Source organism: Corvus brachyrhynchos, unplaced genomic scaffold (genome assembly GCF_000691975.1).
Source record: "Corvus brachyrhynchos isolate BGI_N302 unplaced genomic scaffold, ASM69197v1 scaffold72, whole genome shotgun sequence".
NCBI lineage: Eukaryota > Metazoa > Chordata > Aves > Passeriformes > Corvidae > Corvus > Corvus brachyrhynchos.
The window spans coordinates 2,441,345-2,448,770 of NW_008236763.1; positions in this window are offsets into that span (position 1 = coordinate 2,441,345).

Genomic DNA, 7,426 nt, shown 5'->3' on the forward strand with positions numbered 1-7,426 from the left:
GGGGGATGAACTCCACGGGCAGGACTCGCGTTATCCCGGGGATGAACGCCACCAGGGATAACACGAAGCAGTCGCTTCATGGCGGGGGCTGACCCCCCCCGCAGCCCGGAGCGCCCCTGCCCAGGGCAGATGCGGACGCCGCTCCCGACGCTCCGCTCCCTGCCGGGGCCGCGCGGCATATGGTGCCTGAGTTTTAATTTCCTCGGCACGGCGGCTCGTGTGGCGACTGGCAGGTTCCTCACGGAGCTCCAGCAGGCCTTTGATTAACCCCCGGTAGGTCCCGGCGTGCCAAGTGTCCGTATGGGCTGAACAAAGCGCTTCCCGATCCCACCGCTCCCGACTTCCTGCTCATTAACGGCGGGCGCTTCGCTTGAGCCCCGGCCAGGCGAGCGGGAGCGGAGTCCTGCCTGCCTTTAAAGCTGCCTCTTCCCACGTTGTGGCAGCTGAGATCCCGCGAAGAGGAGCCTGGCTATCCCTCTTTCCCAAACCCTGCCTACCTATTCGCCAAGTGAAATGTTTCAACCAGCAGCGGCGGGAGAATCCAGGTTTTTCGCAGGGCTGCCGTCCCGTGCTCCCTGCAAGCAGGAGTGGAGCAGCAGGGTTTCACTGGGAAAGCTTCCACTGCAGCCAAACCCACTTTTCCTGCGAAATTCGAGGTCCTTTATTCCATGAGAAATCAGCGCACCCCTGTGAACAGGTCCCTGCGGGATTACAAGGGGTGTCTGGGGCATTCCCGACACACACACGGTGCTCTCAGGGCTGCTCATCCTCCTGCGTTAATTCCCGATTCCTCACGGGAATTCCTTCCACACCACACTCTCTTCAAGCCGCGGCTGGGCCGGGGATGGTGTGAGCACAAACGGGACACGAGCGGCCTGGCGGTGACCTCTGGAAGGATTCTGATGTGGCTGCGACAGCGAGGATGTCACTTCAGCGCGGGATCCTCGCGGGAGCAGCGAGGGGGGAGCCCCTCGGGTGGGTTGTGGTCGGTGGGAGGTTGTGGGGAGCAGCTGTTCCTCGGGGAGGATGTGCGGGCGCTTCCCAGCTCGGATCCCGCTCTGCAGCATCCTCAGGGCACTCTGCTCCTTCCCTGGCATCAGAGGGAGCAATCCCGGCAGGTTTCTGCAGATAAAGAGCCTGAAATGGGTTTGCCGTCTTCACGGACTTGGGTTTTTAACAGTAGCAAAACCTGCTAAAAATGTAATTGGTTCATGTGACAAAACAAAGCTGAGCCCTGCTCGGAGAACCCCATTCACCTCTGCTTGGGCACAGAGGGAATCCTTGGGACAGCAGATTCCATCAGGGAGTTCCTTCTGTTAATTTCGTGTGGCTGCTCCATCCCTGGCAGTGTCCAAGGCCAGGCTGGACGGGGCTTGGAGCAGCCTGGGACAGTGGGGGATGTCCCTGCCCATGGCAGGAGTGGCACTGGATGGGCGTCAACATCCCTTCCATCCCAACCCGTCCTGGGGTTCTGGGATTCCATGAAACCTTAGTGTCCTACCGGACCTGTGTGAGAGCTGATGGCGTTTTCCTGGAGTATCGGAGATCAGGAACCTCCCGCAGTGGAGCAGAAGAGCCTTTCCCAGCAGTTCCGACTGCGCTGGTGGCAGCATCAGGACGGGGACCCCCACGGGGCTGTGACCCCTCCCCCTGCAGCATTTCGGGTGAAGCCCTGAACGTCGCACGGTGCCTGGCGCTTCCCAAAGTGTGCCCGAGGCTTTTCCACTCTGTCCCCACCCCAGCTGGCCGCGCAGGCTGATTTCGGAGGGGCAGCAGCAGTGGCGGTGCTGTCCCCTGGCAGAGCGGGTCCGGCAGCTCCGGCTGAGCTCTGCCAGCACTCGTGTGCTGGGAGGACTGGGAGGACTGGGTTTGAACAGACCACGGCCTCCTCCAGCTCCGCCTCAGCCCTGGCCCGTGCCTATCCCGCGGGATGCGCCAGCGCTGGTCCCAGGATCAGCAGCACCCAGAGCCGAGAGGAGCACTGGGTGACCAGGGAGGGTGGCACGGCCGCGGCGGTGCCTGGCTGGGTTTCCCGGGAGCAGCCAGGCCTTTCCCAGGCAGGCGTTTCTCCAGAGGGCCACGAGGTGGAAGCATTTTCCAAAAACTGCCGCGATCTCCGCGGGGCTGGGGACCAGCCGAGCGCGCCCGGAGCAGGGGACAGGGCAGGCGGGGAGCTGAGGGGTGGCCGTGGGTGGAGGAAAGAGCTGGGGAGGGACCAAGGAGAGACACAGGGAGGAAGCTCCTTCTCCAGGGAAAGGCTGCTGCAGCTCTCCATGATGTGAACTGCCCGGTTTCCCCGGTATCCAGGGGAAAATGTCCCGTGTCCTGCTCCTCAAGCACAGGGACGGTTCCATGCTCCGTGCAGGGGCTGCCCCGTGCCATTTGTAACTTCTGGAACCCCGATATCCTGGAGGGATCATAAAACCATGGGGTATCCTGAGCTGGAAGGGACCCACAAGGAATCATGGATCCAGCTCCTGGCCCTGCACAGACACCCCGACAATCCCATCCTGTGCACCCCTGGCAGAGCTGTCCGAACGTTCCCGGAGCTCTGGGGTTGTGCCCATTCCCTGGGGAGCCTGGGCAGTGCCCCAGAACCTTCTGGTGGAAGAACTTTGAACCTTTTCCTGATTATCCAGCCTATCCCTCTCCCCTTCCCGACACAGCTCCACATGACCGGGTTCCCCTTTTCCCTCCCCTGCACAGAATTCCTGGACACTGGAATGTGGCAGCTCCGTGCAGCTTTCCCAGGAGGGCCAGCACAGGTATCCAGGTGCTCCCTATGGATCTGTGATCCTGGCAGGGCCCACCTGTGCCTGTTTGGGATCACCTGAGCTTCCCTGCGGGCTCAGGTACCACAGCCAGGGCAGGATTTGTCCCTTGGCACAGTGACACACTCAGCGCTCGTCCCTCACGCCCGACACGCGCTCGGGGTGCTGAGTCACGGCCGATTGTCCCTTATCATTCCCGGACACTGCCGGGCAGGGATGGATCCAGGCTCCATCCAGCCTGGAGCGTGTCTGAGCTCACGGAAGATGAAAGAGCTCGGCCACGGCCACCCAGGCTCTGGCACAAAGCAGGGTGGGGACAGAGATCCCATCAATGTCACTCCTTAGGGCCATCAGGCTGTGTGAGGGTGCTCTGTTCTCCTACAAAACCACATTTCCCTGGAATATTTCATGAGGGAGGCACGGAGAGGATGAAGGAGCTGGCAGCAGTGAAACAGAACCAAGATTCACCTCTGTGAAAGGCTCCTGTCCAGCACTCTGGGGACACAGTCCCAGTCCCTTCACCTCTTCTCTGTCTGTGACAATTGAATTGGACATTTCCTTGCTGGCTGCGGGTGTGGAGGGGTTAAAAACGTTAAAAAAACCAGGGAAAAAAGGATCTATAGAGGCAGCAAAATGGGGACTGCACCCCTGCGAGAGAAGATCCCACAGCCAGGAGGCCACCAGATGTTTGGAGAGGGGGTTAAAACATCACCAACTTCCAGGCAGGACCAAATTCCTTGGCTGGCTCTGCTCCAGCCCCAGCTCCCAGCAGCTCCAGCACCCCCGTGTGTGACGGGGACATGTGCAGGCCCAGCTGGGAATGCAGGAACGCCCTGACATTCAGCCTCCCCTGCCTGTGTTTGGTGAGGAAACAGCTAAAAATAAGTTGGTGATACCCAAGGGGCTTCTGAGGAGCACCAAAGGCAGCGAGGGAAGGCTGGGTACAGAACTGGTGTTTTCCTCTCCATTGAAGGGGTTTTGTGGACTTTATTCCTGACTGGAAGCAGCAGCAGCAGGGCAGGATCAGGCTGAGGGCCTGGGTGGGGCTGGGCCTGACCACAGAGCTCTCAGCATCCCTCGGGAGGAACCCTGAGCCTCTGCCAGACAGGAGAAGCCACTGGGAAGGTTTCTCTGAGTCTGGCACGGAGGAAAGGGGGTGTCAGGCTGCTGGGAGAGACTCAACTTGCAATTAGAGCACTTTCTGGGTGGGAAATCACAGAGTTAATGAAGTAATCAGTGCAGTCAGCAAGGAAGAGGCTCCTCTGGAGCTTCTCCCCAGACAGGGAGCTGGGCACTGGTGGCTTCCCTTGGGCAGCTGCCTCAGCAGCAGTTAAAACAAATTCTGACCACCCTGAGAGCTCATTTTTCCCCCCCTGCCCAGCCGAGCAGCACCTGAGCCTTGTGCTGTCGTTGGGACGCTGAGGCTCTTCCCTGGGACGCTGCCAGCCCTGCCAGGCTGTGCCAGCTCCTACCTCCTGGAATTCCTCTGCCCTTTGCCGCTGTCACGCCGTGTTTGCTCGCGGGGAAGGAGGGGGCAAGGTCCTCGCCTGCCCCGCCTGCTCCAGCCGGCTTTGTTCGTGCTTTCTGTGGGGAGAAGCAGCACAGAGCAGCCTGCGAGGGTTTTCTGAGGAGGGAAGAGGCTGGAGCAGCGTTAAGTTCCCCTAAATCCCGCTGGGATGAGACCAGGAGCGGCCCCGAGGCGCACAGACCCTCAGGAGCTCAGGGAAGAGGAACCGCGAGGTCCCTGCGGTGCCCCTGGTGCTTTGACCACACTCACCGTGCTTCTGTCACCTTCCGCCGCCCCCAGCTCCCAGCTGGGAGTGTTTTGGGGCTGCTGTCGCTGCACCCAGCCCCGGCAGCGTGCCCTGCGCTCCCGGAGCTGTCGCTCCCAGAGGGAAGGACACAGCGCACACAGCGAGCGGCAGCTGCGGGAGAGGTTTTCCCTCTTGCCAGCCTGCTCTGCTGCCATCTGCTCCAGTTCCCTAATTATCCCGGCAGAGCTGGGGGATGTCAGACGGGACGGGAGGCGTGTGGGGGGAACAGCAGTTCCAGCAGCCTCGACAGCCCCGCGGGTGCTGCAGGAGCTCGGCTGGCACGGGAGTGAAGGTGGGGCTGCGCCCACTCCGCTCCCAGCTCGGCCAAGCGTCTTTCCCGGCTCCATCCCTGCCATTCCTGCCCTCTCGGGGATTTTTCCTCAGTGCTCCACCGTTCCTGTGTCCAGCCCTGCAGCTCAAGTCCGTCCTTGGCTCTCTTTCTTGGGAACGTTCTCACATTCATCATCCCTCTAATGCCCGCTGAAGTTTATGCCGGCATCAATGTTTTGGGAAGCCAGAGCTGGGCTGGATTCCTCATTTGGGCTGAAAATAGCTGAACAGGCTGTGAGTCAAGCAGCAAATCCTGGCCGAGCATCCCGAGGCTGTGCGAGCCAGCAGTGGGGGAGTCCCTTCCTGGTGCCACCCAAGCTGTTCTGGCTGCACAGTGCCAGCTGCTGCCACAGCTCCTCCTGCTCCACCACCCACCCATCCACGCATCCCTGTGCCCAAAGCCTCGCAAAAGCCCTAATTATCCTCCAGCCAGGCCTCCTACACACAGGATTACCTCCTGCTGACAGGGTCTGCTGATTTGGGCTGGAAAACCCCTGTGTGATGTCTGTTCTGGGTGTTGCTGGTCCCAGTCCAAGCAGGGACTCCCAGTTTGTGCCAGCAGGAAAGCACCAGCCCTTCTCTGGTGTGTTCGGTGTTCCCTGGCAGGGAGAAGGATCTGCCAGCTTTGCTCAGACACATTTCCCTGCAGAACTTTACCCCCGGTTCCCGTTGCTGCTGAGGAAGCAGCTCCGAGCCCCGGGTGCGCTCCCTCAGCCCTTCCCTGCAGGGAGCGAGCAGCGTTCAGCCTCCAGCTCACCCCGTGACCTGCCTGGGAAGGGGAAGCTTGTCAGTGACTCAGTTCGAGAGATGGATTGTTCCCTGAAAAAACAGCTTATCTCCTCCCTCGCTTCGCACAGGGTGACCGGGGACAAGGTTCGCTCACAGGAGCAAACTCTGGCTCTTTCTAAACTGCAGCGCTGGCAGTGGGGCTGAGGGGGTTCAACCCCTGGGAAACAGCTGCTGAATCACCTGGAAACATCCAGGCAAAGCCGTTCCTGCAGGTCCCAGGGCTGGGTGACGCTCAGAGCTCTCAGGGGTGACAGCTCAGGTTCTGTGTGCGCTGAGCTTCCCTTCTTTGGGAGGGGCACCACACAGTGAAACGCCAAAAACAGAGGCCAAACCCCGCAGTGGCACCACAAGCAGGGCAAGGGAGGCTTTGGCACCTTCTGGGGCAGAACTTTAGGGATCTGTGGTGCTCTCTGCATTTTCCTGGCTTGCCCAATGCAGCTCTGCACACCCACAGCAGGACCATGGAGGAAAGACTTCATGCAGGCTTTTTTTTTTACTTTGTTTTGCAATTTGGCAGCTCCTGGTTGCTAAGGGCCTGGATGTCTGGCGTGGATTGGTGGAGCTGTTGTTATGGTGATGCTCCATGGGCAAAATTCAGAGGAGATGCTGCTGGATTCACAGTCGGCCTTGTGGTTGCCATGGTCAGCAGGGCTGGGCACTTTGGGGACGGGGATTTTGTGTCCCACAGCACTGAGAATTTTGATTCACTCAGTAATTTCCACTGAGTTTGGATTTAGGGTGCCTGAGATTCATAGAGAACCAATTCCAGTGTGGACGAGAGCAGCCTGCCGTGATCTGGGCTTGGGGATTTGCAGGGAGACCCTGAGGAGCTCCCTCAGCTCTGGGACACACACAGGGATATCTGAACTCGTCCCCGTTTCTCCTGGTCCTCATTTCACCCCCCTGTGAAGCAGGAATCACGATATTCCTTCTGTGCTGCCCGTTTTGGGAGTGACAGGACAAGGGGAATGGGTTCAGACTGAAAGAGGGGAAATTTAGGTTGGATAGGTGGAAAAAACCCTTCCCCGTGAGGGTGGGGAGGCCCTGGCACAGGGTGCCCAGAGAAGCTGTGGCTGCCCATCCCTGGGAATGCCCAAGGCCAGGCTGGACGGGGCTTGGAGCAACCCGGGATAGTGGGAGGTGGAATTTTAGATGAGATGATCTTTAAGGTCCTTTCCAACCCAAACCACTTTATGATTGACATTTCCTGAGCCTGTGAGCCCACCAGAGGTGTGACTGGGGAGGGGGGGGTTGATGTTAAATCAGGGTGTCCCACCCCTCGTGAGCCGCAGGCTGGGGTGCGACACCGCCCTCCCAGTGACACCACTGGGCACATTTGCCCTCTCCAGCATCCAGCTCCCGCCGCGGCAGGCTGGGCACAGGAGCATGGCCCTATTTCCCAGCTTTCCTCCATTCTGCAGCCAGCTTTCACCCCAGCCCTGGGACTGCAGCTGAAGCGCAGCGCTGCTCTCCAGGCAATGATTTCCACATGCCTGCGTGTGCACCGGGGGGAGCGGCCAGGCCAGGCCAGGGCAGCGGCAGCAGCAGCAGCAGGAGGAGGAGGCATTGAACACATTTTTCTTTCCATGACTCGCTGCCCGTGCTCCCATTGAGTGGCAGGGCAGCGGGGAAGGGATGCAGTGACTGTGAAATGTTCCCCGCAGAGCTCCGGAGCCGCCGGCTCTACTCGGCAGCGGCACACATGTGAGGCCATCGGAGCCG